Here is a 21,703-nt window from a genome sequence, read left to right as displayed (position 1 = left end):
ATTCCATCTGGTTTGTGCTTAGTTGAACAGTCATTGCCCCAACACACCTCCAGGTGCCCCAACCCACCTCCAGGCTGTGTAAGGGCTATTTGACCAGGAACGAGAGTGATAGAGTGCTGCATCAGATGACGCCCCCACAATCACCTAACCTCAACCAAACTGTGATGGATTGGGATGAGTTGGACTGCAGAGTGAAGGAAAAGCAGCCAACAAGTGCTCAGAATTTGTGGGAACTCCTTCAAGACTGTTAGAAAAGCATTCCAGGTGAAGCTGGTTGAGAGAATGCCAAGAGTGTGCAAGGCTGTCATCATCAAATATAAAATATATTTTGATTTGTTTAACACTTTCTTGGTTTCTACATGATTCCATATTTGTTATTTCATAGTTTTCATATCTTCACTGTTATTCTACAATGTAGAAATTAGTACAAATAAAGAAAAAACATTGAATGAGTAGGTGTGTCCTAACTTTTGACTGGTACTGTATATCACTCTATACAGAAATAGTATGACATGCCATACTCTTTTGGTCCAGACAGATTCAGAAACATGGTCTTCACATACTGAGACAGAGGGGTGCTGTTTCGCTTGCTCGGATGCTTTAATTAAGATTGATGCATCTTTCTGTCAAATAAATTATCAATATTTTAATATTTTACTGGAGGGCAGGCCAGGCCCCCTAAGGCCCGCCCATGACGCCGGCCCTGGTTGTCAGCTGTTATTAAGTACTCGTTAGTAGCTAGCCGGCTATCATTAACCACTGTCACTGAAGCTAGCTTGCCAGCAAATAAAGTTATTATACATTTAAATTAGCTTGATAAGAGTAATAATACCACAGATAGAACAATGAGACAGACATTTCACCAGATGTGTAAACGTGAAGCATCCAGTTGGTGTTTCCACTCACTCACAAATATGGTGATGACAAGAAGCCCAGTGGCTGGCAGTGGGAAAAGATGGAGTGAGATGGGATTCTGCCCGACATTCTGTACATTTTCTCATTGATGAAACATTTGATCTGAATAATATTTTTCTGTTTCCAAAACTAGAATATAATACGAACGGAGTGGACTACGTTTTGTGGACTTTACCCTTTGCCAAAGTTTTTAAAAATGTGTTCTTTAGAAAGAGTGCAAGGGCGAATTGAGTTATTGCATACGTGCACTTCACAGAGTGCTTGTTCTGCCCACTCTGATTAATTTGCTCCTATTGGAAACGACAGCCGCTGGTCCATCTAGAGTTAGTTACAAATATCTTTGATTTTACCATGGCAATAAGGTGGCCATTAGCTAGCTAATATCCTCTGAATAAGCGCTGCCAGCAGACCTGACCATCTCATGACTATTTTTGTGCACTCCATCACACTGGTTGCTCCTCACCAGACTGAGTTGGTCCTGTTCTATTAGTTTAACCAAACTAGTTTGTGATCACACAAGTTATAGCTAAGTAATGTTACAAGATGGCGAGAGAGTGCCATCTTTTAACACAACTTCTGCCAAAATGGCGTAGCATTTTTGGGGGGGGGTCGCAACTTTGGCTTTCAAACATTTTCAAACAACCACAGTTATGGTGGTTAATTTCTTTACTATCAAATGAGGAAAGAACTTATCACACAAGTCAGAGTTATACTTAAACTAAATCTTTATTCACTTATTAATAAGGGAGCAGGTCAATACAACACACACATATGAAGTGAATCGATTGAGTGCTCTACAATAATAATGGCTGGTCGATGAATTACCCTCAGATGATTCGTTGAGAGCACCGAGACAAAAGTACAGAGGTCTTTAATAGCCAAGATACACCCCCTTCAGTCTACCTGACAAACAACAGATGTATGGAATGGGTCAAAAGGTTAAGATTTGTATGAAAGACATGAACAACTGTTCTCATTGTGTAGAGACCAGGGTCTGGCCTTGGAGTCATCTCTCCCTGGTACCTTATAGAACAGAAACATTAACTCATGCCATGGAATGCGGTCTCTTTAGGTTTTATCACCCAAAAGACATCGTAAATCTCCTGTCAGTGTTAAATCTCCCAGAGGCCCACTTTCAGTTCACACAGACGCAACAGAGTTATAAGTACCCTCTATTCTGTTGCATAAAACAACCATTTGATGCAATAAAAGTATTATAACATAATCTTGTAATTTCTCTCACACAGTACAGTATGAAGATAGGCAGAAACTGCTTCTCCTATAGAAATCCCCAATCACGCTTGAAGGCAATGTCATGGCGACGTTGGCTAGCTAAGCTCATGCACAGAAACTCATCATCGGGTTTAATGGTCGTCTTGCGCCGATCTGTGTATGTGCAATCCGTCAAACCAAAAGCACACTTTCGATATATAGTTGTTTTTGATGAAAATGTGTCAATTTGTCACTTTCACGAGATTGGCGTAATAACATGTTGAACTATCGAATCAAGGTTGTGCCTTTAGACTTTGATAAAATTAACATCTAAGGGAGAAAACCCTGGCCTGGTCTGCTTGGTCTGTTCCTCAAGCGTTCACAGAAGTCTAGCGATGTTGCGCCTCTGGGTTTAGAAACTCTGTGATAATGGCATATTTTTGTAGGCACTAATTCTGCCATGATTTGTTGGCCAAACCTATGGAATGTCGTTTTTTTGTAGGGAGTTTTGGATAAACACTGAAAATAATGTCTGTGGTAAACACAGGCTTAGGAGATCTTATACATTTTGTATAAGATAATCTTCATCAGCTATAATTTTTACGCATTTATGTAATCAAAACAAGCACATACAGGCGTATAATTCATAAAGATAATGTTATCTAACTGATATTATCTCATAGAACAAAACATGTAAGTCTAAAGGGGGGCCAAAGTGGTTCCTAATATGGCCAAATAAATTATCTCCATGGATCAATATGTTAAAGGTAATTTAAGATCTCCTAAGCCTGTGTTAAGCTCAGACCTTATTTTCAGCATTTATCCCAAAACCCCATTCTTTCCCCATTAATTTACCCCATAGGAATGGCTGAATGAACCAGAGGTAACTAATTACCGCTTTTTAGAACGACAAGCTAGCAAGCTCTATTTAGCTAGCTAGAGCTTCTGAGGTTAATAACATATGATCTATATACTGATAAAATAGTGGACTGACCACTCTAACAATGGGAAGAAATGTTTGCACCGGCAGAATGTGGGAGGGATCAGGCGTGACCACCCTAGCCAATAAGAGGGCATATACGTGCGTGAACAACAAGTACAACTCCGATGTGAAATCATTTCCCTAAAAGTTGTCAGAATGCCACATCTGTCCACTTATTGTATATCAGTACATTCGTAACAACCTAAACATCACAAAACGTATATTTGATCAAATAAGCCTCATGGAGCAAATTAGTAATTACATCCTTTGTTGACCAAATTCAGCACTCTCTCATTGACCAATTGGTCTGCTTCTCTCGTTCAGTGGGGTCTTTCTCTAACATTTCAACATTATATCCAAAAAGTTGGATTTTGTAACCCAATACATCTGATAATAAGCACTGAGATCTGTTGACATAGCGTTTCTCATAACAACTTTTGAGAATTTTACATTTTATGGTCTTCGTCTTCAAAGTTGTTTCCGGAGGTCACAAAAAGCTAAATTAGCATGACATGAGCTAAATTAAATGTAATAGTCTTTGAAAAGAAATAGTTTGCTATATGCTCAGTGCTCAGATGACATTTCAGTGATTCGTTTGTGATTTTTTTTAAGAACATGAATTTCAAATGAATATGAAAAGTGTATACTAAAAGTACCACATGTCATATTTCAAAATCGATATCCATCTTACGTCTATATTGTCTTATCTCTATATTATTATATATGACGAGTTCAACAGGAAAGTGAGCCTGTCAGGTAGCCAGTAACCTTAAAGATGCAATTTACCACATTTTGGGCGATCCAACCAAATTCACATAGAAATGTGAGTTATAGATCTGTCATTCTCATTACAAGTGTTGTGGAAATTCACCACCATGTCATGGAATTTACCACCAGGGACACTGGAAGTCGTATTATTTGTGCCTTAGAAAGATTACAACCAACTCAATGCACCATAGTACACATGTCAAACAGGTGCTCTGCTGGGGCAGTCCCAGCAGTTGTCTTATATACGGCTATACACAGACAAGTTATATTTGCATGATTTAGCTTAATTAATTCATCATTACCATTTTGTTTCATCCATGTAACCGACCAATACTGGTTCATAACATGTGACAGACCAATACATCATGAGGCTTCTTCTCTCTAAGCTGAGACCTTGAAACTGACATATATTTCGTTCTCAAAACAAAGGTCTGGGCATACTGTCAAATTGCAACTACTGATAGTGAGGATTCGTTCAGTCAGTCACTTGCATGAACACAGAAAACGGTTATTATAAAAGCACATAAATATTAGAAAAACTAAAACATGAAATATTTCTAGCACACAAGCAAGTCTAACAAGCGGTAGATCTGTTCTATGTGCGCTATTTTCCATGATAACATAATGCAATTTTCCAGATTTTTAAACATTTTTTTCCCCTCTCTCCTCCATTGATTTAGTCACGCTAATTTTGGCCATCCTACAAGTGTAAAAACTAGAGACACGAGGTTTGGACAATTGGTTCTCTTAGAGACAGATTTGGGGGCGGAGTCAAGCCTCTCACTTCGCCTCCTCCTCTCTCAGTTAATCCTGTCTACAGATTGGCTAGATTATCATTAGATATTGACTATACTACAGAGCCTCTCTTTGGATTCAGAATTTCAATTTTTTTAAAGAACTGTAATGGCCATTTCCTGCAATCTAGAGCCCAAAAGTTTCCTTGAATGATACGATTTGTATTTTTATTATATAATAGCTCAGCCAGTCCACAAGATGGGGAGAACACTGCTCTGTATTCATTATGTCTCACATGTCTCATATCTTGCTTAGTCAGTGTATAGCTAGGAGCAAAGACACTTCCTCTCCTCAAGTCCTTCATCTGCACTGATGAGGTGAAAGAATTGGACAGGTGAAAGCAATTCCCCTGTAGGGATCCACCAAATTGCTTTGGCCCATCTTACATTTTCATGCCAGTCAGTGCTTATGAAGACAAGTAGAAAAGATGAGTTGAGGAAGACAGGAAGCTACTTCTATGGAGAGTCCTGTGAGTCCTTTTTCCTGTGACATCTTCTGCAATCACACTCTACTACGCTGAAGGAGCCCTGTTCTGTGCATCTCTTCTCCCGTTTTCTGCTGACGAAGTCAGATAACATTTAAGCTGTAGTAATTCTTCGTTTTTCCCGTCTGGTGAGCATTGTAGAGCCGTTTCTGTTTAGGCAGCACTTTGTTGAGGAAACGTCTTAGTGAGGGAATCAGCTCAAATTATGTACTTTGTTTGTTCAGGTTGGTCCTGATTCCGACACTGAGATTGATCTGTGCCTGCTGCCTCTGTTAGTGCTGTAAGGTTAGTGCTAATGATGAGTTAAGAGGGAACGGATCCAGGTGACAAAGGCGAGACCTTGTGAACAGCTTTATGCTGCTGAGAGCTTTCAGTTACATTATATACTCCATTTATTTTGGAATAAGTTTCATGTCAGTGCAAACTTTTTAACTCACAAACATTTTGCAAGATATGACTCATTTTTTAAAATCTGTGTCCCCATCTACAGTGAGGGAAAAAAGTATTTGATCCCCTGCTGATGTTGTACGTTTGCCCACTGACAAAGAAATTATCAGTTGATAATTTTAATGGTAGGTTTATTTGAACAGTGAATAACTGTTTATTTGAACAGAATAACAACTAAAAAATCCAGAAAAACGCATGTAAAAAAAAAAAAAAAGATTTGCATTTTAATGAGGGAAATAAGTATTTGACCCCTCTGAAAAACATGCCTTAGTACTTGGTGGCAAAACCCTTGTTGGCAATCACAGGTCAGACGTTTCTTGTAGTTGACCACCAGATTTGCACACATCTCAGGAGGGTTTTTGTCCCACTCCTCTTTGCACATCTTCTCCAAGTCATTAAGGTTTCGAGCTGACGTTTGGCAACTCGAACCTTCAGCTCCCTCCACAGATTTTCTATGGGATTAAGGTCTGGAGACTGGCTAGGCCACTCCAGGACCTTGATGTGTGTCAAGTTCGTCGAGACCAAGGCGCAGCGTGATGAGAATACATTCTTCTTTAATGAAAAGGAAGAACACTTGACAAACTTACAAAAATAACAAAATGAACGTGAAGCTATAAACACTAGTGCTGACACAGGCAACGATACATAATAGACAATAATCCACAAAATACCCAATGAATATGGCTACCTAAGTATGGTCGCCAATCAAAGACAACAAAAAATAGCTGCCTCTGATTGAGAACCAAACTAGGCAACCATAGAAATAAAAACCCCTAGACTAGTTAAAAAAACATAAACATACAAAAACCCTAGACAGGGGAAAACGCATATACCCAACCTCGTCACAACCGGACTTAACCAAAATAATACAGAAAGGTGCCCACCCCCCAGACTTCCGGCCGCAAACCTAAACATATAGGAGGGTCTGGGTGGGCATCTATTTTTTGTGGCGGGTCTGGCTCTGGACGCCGCCCCCCTTCTTTCCATTGAGCCCTCCGCCCTTGTAGCACTGACCCGTGGATCCTCGCCGGAGGCTCATTACTGCGGATCATCACTGGCGACCCCGGACTGGGGACCTTTGCTGGAGACCACGGGCTGAGGATCGTCGCTGGAGACCCCGGGCTGGGGACCGTCGCTGGAGACCCCGGGCTGGGGACCGTCGTTGGAGGTTCTGGACTGTGGCCCGTCGCTTGAGGTTCCGGACTGTGGCCCGTCGTTTGAGGTTCCGGACTGTGGCCCGCCGTTTGAGGTTCCGGACTGTGGTCCGTCGTTTGAGGTTCCGGACTGTGGCCCGTCGTTTGAGGTTCCGGACTGTGGCCCGTCGTTTGAGGTTCCGGACTGTGGCCCGTCGTTGGAGGTTCCGGTCTGTGAACTGTCGCCGGAAGCTCTGGACTGGGTACTGTCGCCGGACGCTCTGGACTGGTTAATGTCGCCGGACGCTCTGGACTGCCGAGGCGCATTGTAGGCCTGGTGCGTGGTGCCGGCACTGGTGGTACCGGGCTGGTGACATGCACCTCAGGGCAAGTGCGAGGAGCAGGAACAGGGCGTACTGGACTGCCAAGGCGCACTATAGGCCTGGTGCGTGGTGCCAGCACTGGTGGTACCGGTGGGGACACGCACCTCAGGGCGAGTGCGGGGAAGAGGAACAGGGAGTACTGGACCCTGGAGGCGCACTGTAGGCCTGGTGCGTGTTGTCGGTACTGGTGGTACCGGGCTGGTGACACACACCTCAGGGAGAGTGCGGGGAAGAGGAACAGGGCGTACTGGACCCTGGAGGCGCACTGTAGGCCTGGTGCGTGGTGTTGGCACTGGTGGTACTGGGCTGGTGACACGCACCTCAGGGCGAGTGCGGGGAGCAGGCACAGAACGTACTGGACTGTGGAGGCACACTGGAGGTCTGGAGTGTAGAGCTGACACAACCCGTCCTGGCTGGATGTTTATTTTCGCCCTGCAGGGCGCTGGCACAGGACGCACTGGGCTGTGCAGACTCACCGGAGACACAGTACGCAGAGCCGACGCAGGATATCCTGGTCCAAAGAGGTATACTGGAGACCAGGAGCGCTGAGCAGGCACCCTCCGTCCTGGCTGGATGCCCATTCTAGCCCGGCCAATGCGAGGAGCTGGAATAGAGCGCACTGGGCTATAATAGCGTACTAGAGACACCGTGCGCATCTCTGCATAACACGGTGCCTGACCAGCACTCCCTTTAAGAGTGTGCTCCTAATCTCAGCTCGTTACCTGTATAAAAGACACCTGGGAGCCAGAAATCTTTCTGATTGAGAGGGGGTCAAATACTTATTTCCCTCATTAAAATGCAAATCAATTTATAACATTTTTGACATGCATTTTTCAGGATTTTTTTGTTGTTATTCTGTCTCTCACTGTTCAAACAAACCTACCATTAAAATTATAGACTGATAATTTCTTTGTCAGTGGGCAAACATACAAAATCAGCAAGGGATCAAATACTTTTTTCCCTCACTGTATGCCTGGTATTAAAACATAACATTTCACATCTGGTAAGGGGCAATTCCATGGTAATGGAATTACACTGAGAATCAGATTTTTCACTTTAAAATATATACCAAATAAAAACTCTATGCACAAGGACTACTTTTAACCATTTCCACTGAACGTTATAAAAAAATACATTTACAGGAAGAACTGTGCAGATACAAAGTTTGGTAACAGAATAAAACTGAGGGAGATTTTACCGTAATTCTGTGACCAAACTTTTTCCAGTAAATGTTTTTTTAATGATCAGCCCCCTTGAACTTTGCGACCTTTTGCCACATTTCAGGCTTCAAACATAAAGATATAAAACTGTATTTTTTTGTGAAGAATCAACAACAAGTGGGACACAATCATGAAGTGGAACGACATTTATTGGATATTTCAAACTTTTTTAACAAATCAAAAACTGAAAAATTGGGCGTGCAAAATTATTCAGCCCCTTTACTTTCAGTGCAGCAAACTCTCTCAGAAGTTCAGTGAGGATCTCTGAATGATCCAATGTTGACCTAAATGACTAATGATGATAAATACAATCCACCTGTGTGTAATCAAGTCTCCGTATAAATGCACCTGCACTGTGATAGTCTCAGAGGTCCGTTAAAAGCACAGAGAGCATCATGAAGAACAAGGAACACACCAGGCAGGTCCGAGATACTGTTGTGAAGAAGTTTAAAGCCGGTTTTGGATACAAAAAGATTTCCCAAGCTTTAAACATCCCAAGGAGCACTGTGCAAGCGATAATATTGAAATGGAAGGAGTATCAGACCACTGCAAATCTACCAAGACCTGGCCGTCCCTCTAAACTTTCAGCCCATACAATGAGAAGACTGATCAGAGATGCAGCCAAGAGGCCCATGATCACTCTGGATGAACTGCAGAGATCTACAGCTGAGGTGGGAGACTCTGTCCATAGGACAACAATCAGTCGTATATTGCACAATCTGGCCTTTATGGAAGAGTGGCAAGAAGAAAGCCATTTCTTAAAGATATCCATAAAAGTGTTGTTTAAAGTTTGCCACAAGCCACCTGGGAGACACACCAAACATGTGGAAGAAGGTGCTCTGGTCAGATGAAACCAAAATTGAACTTTTTGGCAACAATGCAAAACGTTATGTTTGGCGTAAAAGCAACACAGCTCATCACCCTGAACACACCATCCCCACTGTCAAACATGGTGGTGGCAGCATCATGGTTTGGGCCTGCTTTTCTTCAGCAGGGACAGGGAAGATGGTTAAAATTGATGGGAAGATGGATGGAGCCAAATACAGGACCATTCTGGAAGAAAACCTGATGGAGTCTGCAAAAGACCTGAGACTGGGACGGAGATTTGTCTTCCAACAAGACAATGATCTAAAACATAAAGCAAAATCTACAATGGAATGGTTCAAAACTGAACATATCCAGGTGTTAGAATGGCCAAGTCAAAGTCCAGACCTGAATCCAATCGAGAATCTGTGGAAAGAACTGAATACTGCTGTTCACAAATGCTCTCCATCCAACCTCACTGAGCTCGAGCTGTTTTGCAAGGAGGAATGGGAAAAAATGTCAGTCTCTCGATGTGCAAAACTGATAGAGACATACCCCAAGCGACTTACAGCTGTAATCGCAGCAAAAGGTGGCGCTACAAAGTATTAACTTAAGGGGGCTGAATAATTTTGCAAGACCAATTTTTCAGTTTTTGATTTGTTAAAAAAGTTTGTAATATCCAATAAATGTCGTTCCACTACATGATTGTGTCCCACTTGTTGTTGATTCTTCACAAAAAATAAAGTTTTATATATTTATGTTTGAAGCCTGAAATGTGGCAAAAGGTCGCAGAGTTCAAGGGGGCCGAATACTTTCGCAAGGCACTGTATACAAGGGGTACTGGTACTGAGTCAATGTGCAGGGGTACTGTTGATGTGTTGATGTGTGTGTTTTGGAGTGTCAGTATAGTATGTGATTAGAGTTCAGTGAGTGTACATTAACTTATGGCTGCAGGGGCAGTATTGAGTAGCTTGGATGAAAGGTGCCCAGAGTAAACGGCCTGCTCCTCATTCTCAGTTGCTAATATATGCATATTATTATTAGTATTGGATAGAAAACACTCTGAAGTTTCTGAAACTGTTTGAATGATGTCTGTGAGTATAGCAGAACTCATATTGCAGGCAAAAACCTGAGAAGGAATCCAAACAGAAAGTGAGAAATCTGAGGTTGGTCGATTTTCAACCCAGGCCCTATTGAATTCACAGTGGGATATGAATGAAGTTGCACTTCCTAGGGCTTCCACTAGATGTCAACCGTCTTTAGAAACTTCAATGAGGCTTCTACTGTGTTGTGGGACTGAATAAGAGTTGAATGAGTCAGGCTACTGGCAGAGAGCCATATCCTGTTCACAAGCATTCCACATGATATCGACCTGTGTTCCGTTGCTCCTCTAGACACAAAGGAATTCTCCGGTTGGAACTTTATTGAAGATTTATGATAAAAACATCCTAATGATTGATTCTATACTTAGTTTGAAATGTTTCTTCGACCTGTAATATAACTTTTTGTGCTAACAAAAGTAGCTACTTGGACAAAAATAACAGACAGTATCGAACAAATCAAGCATTTATTGTGGAACTAGGATTCCTGGGAGTGCATTCTGATGAAGATCATCAAAGGTAAGGGAATATTTATCATGTAATGTCTGGTTTCTGTTGACCCCAACATGGCGGCAAATTTGATTATTTTTCTGAGCGCCGTCTCAGATTATTGCATGGTTTGCTTTTTCTGTAAAGTTAAAAAAAAATCTGACACAGCTGTTGCATTAAGGAGAGGTATATATATAATTCCATGTGTATAACTTGTATTATCATCTACATTTATGGTGAGTATTTCTGTTGAATCGATGTGGCTATGCAAAATCACTGGATGTTTTTTGGAAGTAGTGAACGTAACGTGCCAATGTAAACTCAGATTTTTTAAAATATAAATATGAACTTTATAAAAAAAAACATACATGTATTGTGTAACATGAAGTCCTATGAGTGTCATCTGATGACGATCATCAAAGGTTAGTGATTCATTTTATCTCTATTTGTGCTTTTTATGACTCCTATCTTTGGCTGGAAAAATGGCTGTGTTTATTCTGTGGCTTGGTGGTGACCTAACATAATCGTTTGTGGTGCTTTCGCTGTAAAGTATATTTGAAATAAGACACTGTGGTGGGATTAACAACAAGATTACGTTTCAAATGGTATAAAATACATGTATGTTTGAGGAATTGTAATTATGGGATTTCTGTTGTTTTGAATTTGGCGCCCTGCACTTTCACTGGCTGTTGTCATATCGATCCCGTTAACGGGATTGAAGCCATAAGAAGTTTTAACTTCTTTGGGACTGGGGGGCAGTATTGAGTAGCTTGGATGAATAAGGTGCCCAGAGTAAACTGCCTGCTACTCAGGCCCAGTTGCTAATATATGCATATTATTAATCGATTTGGATAGAAAACACTCTGAAGTTTCTAAAACAGTTTGAATGATGTCTGTGAGTATAACATAACTCATATGGCAGGCAAAAACCTGAGAAAAAAATCCAACCGGGAAGTGGGAAATCTGAGGTTTGTAGTTTTTCAAGTCATTGCCTATCCAATATAGAGTCTATGGGGTCATATAGATGGCGCCGGAGGAGATGGTCGCCGTTTTACGGTCTCCTAACCAATTGTGCTACTACCTCTATAAGCCTGACACTACCTCTATAAGCCTGACTAACAGGTGTCTGTATATAGCCTTGCTACTCCTTTTTCTCCTTTTTTTTGGCACCATTGGTTAGAGCCTGTTAGTAAGCATTGCACTGTAGGTTTTAAATCTGTTGTATTTGGCGTACGTGACAAATAAACTTTGATTTGATATTGCAAGTCCTAAGGCTTCCACTAGATGTCAACAGTCTTTAGAACCTTGTTTGATGCTTCTACTGTGAGGAGGGGGGAATGAGAGCTGAATGAGTCAGGGCTCTGCCATAGTGCCATGAGCTGATCACGCGCGTTCACGTGAGAGCGACCTGCGTTCCATCGCATTTCTACAGACAAAGGAATTCTCTGGTTGGAACATTATTGAAGATTTATGATAAAAACATCCTAAAGATTGATTCGATACTTCATTTGACATGTTTCTACGAACTGTAATATAACTTTTTATCTGAACTTTCGCCTGGACTTGCCCGCGCCTCGTGAGTTTGGATTGTGTGTTAAATGCGAGAACAAATCAAACATTTTATTGTGGAACTGGGATTCCTGGGAGTGTATTCTGATGAAGATCATCAAAGGTAAGTGAATATTTATAATGCTATTTCTGACTTCTGTTGACTCCACAACATGGCGGATATCTGTATTGCTAGTTTTGTTGTCTGAGCGCTGTACTCAGATTATTGCATGGTGTGCTTTTTCAGTAAAGCTTTTTTGAAATCTGACAAAGTGGTTGCATTAAGGAGAAGTTTATCTAAAGTTCCATACATAACACTTGTACTTTCATCAACATTTATGATGAGTATTTTTGTAAATTGATGTGGCTCTCTGCAAAATCACCGGATGTCTTGGAAGCAAAACATGACTGAATGTCACGCGCCAATGTAACTGAGATTTTTGGATATAAATATGAACTTTATCGAACAAAATATACATATATTGTGTAACATGAAGTCCTATGAGTGTCATCTGATGAAGACCATCAAAGGTTAGTGATTCATTTTATCTCTATTTCTGCTTTTTGTGACTCCTCTCTTTGGCTGGAAAAATGGCTGTGTTTTTCTGTGACTAGGTGCTGACCTAACATAATAATTTGCGCTTTCGTCGTAAAGCCTTTTTGAAATCGGACACTGTGGCTGGATTTGCAACAAGTTTATCTTTAAAATGGTGTAAAATACTTGTATGTTTGAGGAATTTTCATTATGGGATTTCTGTTGTTTTGAATTGGGCGCCCTGCAATTTCACTGGTTGTTGGCGAGGCACATATCCCAGAGAGGTTTTAAGCCTGTGCAAGAGAGTCATTTCAAAAAAGAATAAATAAGAATAAAATAGCAGCCGTCTCAGTCTTATGGCTTGGGGCTAGCTGTTAAGAAGCCTTTTAGTCCCAAACTTGGCAATCCGGTACTGCTTGCCGTGCAGTAGCAAACAGAAAAGTCTATGACTTGAGTGTCTGGAGTCTTTGACAATTTTTAGGGCCTTCCTCTGACACCGCCGTGTTGAGGAAAACCCATTCCAAGGATCAGGCAGGGGTCATTATCCAGTTATTAAGAGTTTATTCAAGTAAGGGAGTTCACTAACTGGAACTAAAAAATGTACAGTCATTCTCAGTGCCTTTGGAAAGTATTCAGACCCCTTGACTTTTCCACATTTTGTTACGTTAAATCCTTATTCTAAAATGGATTGAATAAGAAAATTGTCCTTATCTACACACGATACCACATAATGACAAAGCAAAAGCATTTTTTTTCTGAAAACTTTGCAAATTTATTAGCAATAAAAAACAAATACCTTATTTACAAAGGCACACACCTGTCTATATAAGGTTCCACAGTTGACAGTGCATGTCAGAGCAAAAACCAAGCAATGAGGTCAACGGAATTGTCCGTAGAGCTCTGAGACAGGATTGTGTTGAGGCACATATCTGGGGAAGGGTGCCAGCATTGAAGGTCCCCAAGAACACAGTGGCCTCCATTTATTAAGTGTAAGAAGTTTGGAACCATCAAGACTCTTCCTAGAGCTGGCCACCTGTTCTAACTGAGCAATCGCAGGAGAAGGGCCTTGGTCAGGGAGGTGACAGAGCTGCAGAGTTCCTCTGTGGAGATGGGAGAAACTTCCAGAAGGACTCCACCAATCAGGCCTTTATGGTAGAGTGGCAAGACGGAAGCCACTAGTTTTTTAGCGGCAGGGACGGCGAGACTAGTCAGGTTCAAAGGAAAGATGAACAGAGCAAAGTACAGAAAGATCAAAACCTCAGACTGGAGCGAATGTTCACCTTCCAACAGGACAACAACAAGCACACAGCCAAGGCAATGCAGGAATGGCTTTGGGACTGTCTCTGGATGTCCTTGAGTGGCCCAGCCAGAGCTCGGACTTGAACCCAAAGGCTTTCACTTGTCTCCGAGACAACCCTGAAGTCCCGACCGACTCCAGTGCTGAGAGAACCCGAGGCTTCTGGAGTTCCCCCGGGAGTCTCCAGAGAGGCTGTCCACAGTCGAATGGCTATACAGGCTTCACATGAAGAGTTGCCTGTATTGCGGGACTGCTGATCATTTCGTGGCCACCTGTCCACTAAGACCAGGCTCATCGGTAGGAGCGAGTGCTCTGGTGGGCCATATGGGGGACTTTTCCTCTCCCCTTACTCACACTCATTTTCATGCCATCTTGTGGTGGGGGGACCAGTCAATCTCTCTGATAAGAGCTTTATGGACGCTACCCTGGCGTCCGAGCTGGGCATCCTCACTCAGCCCTTCTTGTTTCTCCTTTTCTATTGACAAAGCTTTTGTCCGGTTGAAATATTATTGATTGTTTATGACAAAAACAACCTGAGGGTTGATTTTAAACATCGTTTGACATGTTTCTACTAACTTTTATTATTCAGCTGCCAAATTCAACTGCCTGCTAATACGTAAATACGTAAATAAACAGAGAATCGTTATTGTCTTTACCGGAGAAAAATACCAAAGAACACGTTCTCAATCATGCGCTTGGAAATACTACAGCCAAAATGGGAGCCACCTAGAAAAACTTCAATTTTTGGCTCATTTTTCCAAAACCCAGCCTGAAACTCTTTCTAAAGACTGTTGACATCTAGTGGAAGCCCTAGGAACTGCAATCTGTGAGGACTTCCACATCTAGTGGAAGACCTAGGAACTGCAATGTGAGGCCATTGAAAATAGTTTTTCAAAAAAAAATTTGGGGGGGATTTTCCTCTGGGTTTCCCCTGCCATATCAGTTATTTTATACTCACAGACATATATTTAGAGTGTTATCTATCCAAATCTACCAATTATATGCATATCCTAGCTTCTGGGCCTGAATAACAGGCAGTTCACTTTGGGCACGCATTTCATCCGGACGTGAAAATACTGCCCCCTGCCCAAGAGGTTAAATTACAGGAAAAACAGAGCTCTGAATAGAAGTGTGTCACAAAACAAACAATACCTCACAATGATGGGGTGCAAAGAACTGAACTAAATAGTGTGTGATAATGACACACAGGTGTGTGAACAGGTGATCAGAATTCAGGTGATTGGGATCTGGAGAGTGAGCTGCGTTCAGGGGATCTATGTGTTTGAGAGTGTGAGCTGGAAAGTGGTCTGGAAAGTGAGCTGTGTTCAGGGGATCTACGTGTTTGAGAGTGAGTTGGAAGCAGATGTTACCACTCAATGACAAAATATATTCACTTCACCAGATAATTGATTAAAACACACTGTTTTGCAATGAAGATCTACAGTAACCTCAACAATACTCTGTAGGTTAGCACCATGGTGTAGCCAGAGGACAGCTAGCTTCCATCCTCCTCTAGGTTAATTGACGTCAATACAAAACCTAGGAGGCTCATGGTTCTCACCCCTTTCATGGACTTACACAGTAATTATGACAATTTACGAAGGTTATTCTCCAACCTATCAGAGCTCTTGCAGCATGAACTGGCATGTTGTCCCCCCAATCAAAGGATCAGAGAATGAATATAGTACTGAAAGCGTAAGCTACAGCTAGTTAGCACTGCAGTGCATAAAATGTGGTGAGTAGTTGACTCAAAGAGAGAAATACCACAGTTTTGAACAAATACATTTCATCAAAAATGAAAGGAGGACAGAGAGAGTCATTTTTTTCACTTACATAGCTAGCTAGAAAATGCAGCTAGCTAGTTTAGCCTACTCAAATACCCGGCTCAATCAGAGGGATGCTATGTTAGCTAACTGGCTATGACTATCCAACACTAGAACTCTTCAAAGTCGAGGTAAGCTTTTGGTTTTACTAATTTATTGCCACCTGGGCACGCCGGTGTAACTGCTTACTACCCTGTACTGAATGATTGTAGTATCTCCATATTGTTTAAATATGTAGAAATTTTCCAGAACACCAGAGTTTATGTGGGCAGCGCAATCCCTGTGGTCGCAAAAGCAAACTAACTGCTCCTCAACATTATTATGTTCCTCCATTTCTGTAAGAACTGTAGCCACATATTTGAATTCTCTCCAGCACTAACATTCCTCATTCGTGGCATTTGCCACTGCACCACGGAAAGTGTTCATGATTTTTAATACTGAACTCCGACAAAACAACAAAAATACAAAACCAAACGTAAAGTTCTGCAGGGCTAGACAGCAACTATGCAAAAACAAGATCCCACAACTTGGTGGGATAAAGGGCTGCTTAAGTATGATCCCCAATCAGAGACAACGATAAACAGCTGCCTCTGATTTGGATCAATACTAGGCCAACAAAGAAATAGAAACAGATTTGCCAACCCAAGTCACACCCTGACCCATCCAAATAGAGAATAAACAAGGCTCTCTAAGGTCAGATCGTGACAACTTGATGTTTTACACATTTTATTGTTTCAGCCTTAATTTCAAATAGATTAAATTTAGATTTTTTTTGTCTCTGTCATACACAATACCCCATAATGCCAAAGTGGAATTATGTTTTTCGAAATTTTAACTAATTAATTAAAAAAGAAAAGCTGAAATGTCTTGAGCCAATAAGTATTTAAACCTTCTGTTATGGCAAGCCTAAATACGATCAAGAGTAAAACTGTGCGTAACTCACATGATAAGTTGCAGGGACTCATTCTGTGTGTAATAATAGCGTTTAACATGATTTTTAAATGACTACTTCATCGCTGTACCCCATACATTCAATTATCTGTAAAGTCCCTCAGTCGAGAAGTTAATTGTAAACAAAGATTCAACCACAAAGACCATGGAGGTTTTCCAATCCCTTATAAAAAGGGCACCTATTTCTAGATGTGTAAAATTTAAAAAAGCAGATATTGAATATCCCTATGAGCATGGTGAAGTTATTAATTACATTTTGGATGATGTATCAATACACCATCCAGGTGTCATTCTTAACTCAGTTGCCAGAGAGGAAGGAAACCGCTCACGGATTTCACCATGAGGTCAATGGTGAATTTAAAACAGTTTAATGGCTGTGATAATACAACACATTACTGAGTACCACATATTACTGAGTGCCACATATTTTCAAGCATAGTGGTGCCTGCACCATGTTATGGGTATGCTTGTAATTGTTAAGAACTGGGTAGTTTTTCAGAATAAAAAATAAACTGAATGGAGCTAAGCACAGGCAAAATCCTGGTGGAAAACCTGGTTCAGTCTGCTTTCCACCAGACATTGGGAGATAAATTAATCTTTCAGCAGGACAATAACCTAAAACACAAGGCCAATATACACTAGAGTTGCTTACCAAGACTACATATGATGTTCCCGAGTGGCCTAATTACCAGTTTAAATCGGCTTTAAAATCTTTGGCAAGACAGCTCCTGCAATCTTTTTTATCACCAATTTCTCCCAGACAATCATCAGTCATTTGTGTTGTTGAATGCCCTTCCATATAATAAGTGTGCTGAACGTTTGTTGTCAATTTGTTTACTGTAAAATAGCATTGTATCTGGTCAAAAACAATTTTTTCCAAAAGTTTACTAAATGTTGGTAACAGGCTGCTTGGTCGGCTGTTTGAGCCAGTAAAGTGGGCTTACTATTCTTGGAAGTGGAATGATGTTTGCTTACCTCCAGGTCTGAGGGCACACTCTTTCTTGTAGGCTTAGATTGAAGATATGGCAAATAGGAGTAGTAATATCGTCAGCTATTATCCTCAGTAATTTTTATCCTCAGATGGCTTGTCATTTGTTTCACCTCTTCCACAGTTAATTTACACATTCAAACTTACAATACTTGTCTTTCAGAATTTGGTCAATTATACTTGAATGTGTAGGGTCGGCATTTGTTGTTGGCATGTCATGCCTAAACTTGTTAATCTTGCCAATGAAAGCATCTTTAAAGTAGTTGATAATATCAGTGGGTTTTGCGATGAATGAGCCATCTGAGCCAATGAGCCATTAATGAGGGTTGGAGCTGAGTTTGCTTTTTTGCCCAAAACAGAATTTAAGGTGTTTTACTTTCGTTCTTTATATTTGTTTCATAGTATAGTTTCTTCTTCTTTTCAGTTTAGTCACATGATTTCTCAATTTGCAGTACGTTTGTCAATCGGTTGTGCAGCCAGACTTATTTGTCATTCCTTTTGCCTCATCCCTCTCAACCACAACATTTTTCAATTCCTCGTCAATCCACAGAAATGTAACAGTTTTTACAGTCATTTTCTTAATGGTTGCATGCTTATTAGTAGCTGGAATTAGCAATGTCATAAATGTGTCAAGTGCAACGTCTGATTGCTCCTCATTACACACCACAGACCAGCAAATATTTTTCATATCATGAACATGGGAATCACTGCAAAACATATTTTATGATCTCTTATACACCATATTAGGCCCAGCCTTTGGAACTTTGGTTTTTCTAGATATGGACACTATACTGTGATCAAAATCCAATGGATTTGGATACTGCTTTAACTTTTTGACGCGTACGTTCTAAATATTAATAACGGCCCTTACAGCTTGAGCTCTTTTTGCACGCGGTACCAGAATTCTATGCTGCTGTTCAAGAATTTGAGTGTTGCATTTTCCTGCTATTCTCTACACCCCTCATTGTATCAATACCGCAATGTCTGCTTCATATGAGGCTTTATAAAACTTTCTTCCTATAGTAGGAGCAGTGAGCATCAATAGCATTATTGATAGTCGTATAATTATTATTATCATCTATATTACATGTATTATTATCTGAAAGAGGCATAGGTATTAGCCTGTCTGAGGGGCTGCGCGTGTGAGAGAGGGCGGCAAACCTGAGGTGCTACATCTAGTGTATTTGATACAATAGTGGCATACAAAAAGTGAGAGCAGGGTACGTGCATATATTACATATGCCGACCATGGCTAAGGCCGTGAAAGGCTAGCATCCAAAATACTGTACATTTCCTTCATTTTTTTAATTAATTGAATTTATTCTCCCCTAGAAAAACTAGGCTACAGCGGAGGCTACATTTCATCACAATGTCAATGTATTATCACCACTGGACATTTACCCTACAGATGCCTGCCTCATCAACAAGCGAGGAAGATGTTTCTCATCAAATGTGGTGAGTATTATGGCTTGGACAGATTTTAACCTGGTCGTGGCGGACAAAGTCATGTAATCAATAAAAGTGAGGTAGTTTGTGTGGGCGATCAGATTGAATGGTGTGTGCATATGAACCGCTATATTGTATGCAGAGGCCACGGCATGAGTGAAGCGATGCTGTAGATATAATGGGTTATCGTAAACTATGGAGCTATACAGGATTACCTAGGTTTATGCTTTTGCACCATCTACGGGTTGAATGTTACATGGGTGGTCCAGTTATTGCTCTCCTTCCAAAAAGTGGTTACATTTGTATAAACTTCAAGTATTACTAACTACACAGTATATTCCTAGGCAAAGTCGATGTAATGTTGTTAATGTAATTTCATAATTTCAATATGTTTTCATTAATTGAATTCTCTTAGTCTATTCTATGAGAATTTGTAAGATTCATATTTGCATAAAATAGACAGAGACCAGTCTAATCAAAATTAGATAATAGTATTTATTCTCGGAACGCCCTGCCATGTAACCACGAACAACAGTTTATGTACAAAATATGACGTCATAGGTTATAAAACGTCCTAAAAGTTTATTCCCACCCCTTCTCTCTCTCACTCCAGACACACAGTTAAATCGAGATTAAACTTCTGAAGTCTTCATCCATCACCATTTAGAAGACAGTTTCAGATAATGGAAAACCCAGTAAAACACTCTCTGCCTTATCTAAACATCCCAGAGCTAAGTTGAGTCTGTTCAACCATAGGTTAACGACCCTACCCTTTTTGCTTACTTAAAAACCCACAATTCCAGTCCTATCCAACCTGGCTGGAATGGTATTTCTTTTATTTAATTACCCCCTGTTTCATGCTCCACAATCCCTTCCTTATGAATTAATATTGTTAATCAGATATAATAAAGCAGAGTAGAGTTTAATTAGTTATGGTTCTATTTAAAATGTATATATTGTTTAGTCATTATTCATAAAATTCCTAACAAATGTATCAACTCAAATCCTGCTCTTTAGTCTACAGTAGTCTACAGATTAGGCTAAAGGTTGTTGGCTAGGGAAAATATGATTCGATTGAAATAAAATGTTTGCCCGCCATTTATTGATAAATCCCCCATCATAGTAATATTTCCTCCATCATATCCCCCCACGATACCTTCCTCCATGCACCTGAAAACCCCACACAAATTAATTTGCCCCCCCCCACAAACCTCACTATAATGGTTTCAAACAAATCTGCAACCCTGTTTAGTTCAACCCTGGCAGTATGCTTGTATTTGGGTGATGATCTTTGAGATAAAACTATACACAATATATTAATGTCCCCAAATAATTGATTAAAACACACTGTTTTGCAATCAAAGTTTACAGTAGCCTCAACAGCACTCTGTAGGTTAGCTACATTGTGTAGCCAGAGGACAGCTAGCTTCCGTCCTCCTCTTGATACATTGATTTCAATTCAAAACCTAGGAGGCCCTTGGTTATCACCCCCTTCCATAGACTTACACAGTAATTATGATAACTTCCTTAGGACGTCCTCCAAACTATCAGAGCTCTTGCAGAATTGTCGACCCAATCAAAAGATCATAGAATGAATCTAATACTGAAAGCATATGCTACATATAGCTAGCACTGCAGTGCATAAAATATGGTGAGTAGTTGACTCAAAGAGAGAAAGGCAAATTTATTTCTTCAAAGATTAAGGAGAAGAAAGAGATAGAGAGAATTGTTTTCAGTTTCACTTACTTAGCAAGCAAATGCAACTGGCTAGTTTAGTTACTCAAACACCCGGCAAAAACAGAGGGATGTTATGTTAGCTAGCTGGTTATGGATATCCAACACAACACTGGAACTCTTCTAAGTCAAGGTAAGCTTTTGGTTGTATTAATTTATTGCCAACGGGGCCCGCCGATCTAACTGCTTACTGACTATACACTGTGTCGTGTCTTTACTATGGATTAAATGATATGACATGATATTTTTGTTAAATAAATTCTTTGTAATTAATATTACCTGATTAAACTAATCATGTAAATGTAATTAACTAGGAAGTTGGGGCACCACGGAAGAATGTTTATAGAGCTGTTGTCTTCCGAATAAACTCTTAAAGACCTGGTAATCTTTTATATCGATAGCAGTTAATTATTAATCATCACCTTATTCAGTCTCATCTGATAGTCGTAAAATTCTTCACGAACCCTGGCTAACAAGTTGAATCAGCAATACAAAAGTTGGTTTAATGATTTATTTACTTTAGCAAATATGGGGACAATGATGTAGGCTGTGCGTAACGGTTATGACATGGTTTGGCTTGGAAAGGTTTTGTCGACTGGTCACATACAGCTGATTTGTTGTTTATTGAAGTCCACAAACAAAGGGAAAA

The sequence above is a fragment of the Oncorhynchus tshawytscha genome, linkage group LG04 (genome assembly GCF_018296145.1).
Source record: "Oncorhynchus tshawytscha isolate Ot180627B linkage group LG04, Otsh_v2.0, whole genome shotgun sequence".
NCBI classification, from domain to species: domain Eukaryota; kingdom Metazoa; phylum Chordata; class Actinopteri; order Salmoniformes; family Salmonidae; genus Oncorhynchus; species Oncorhynchus tshawytscha.
Note: the sequence above shows the minus strand (reverse complement) of the source record.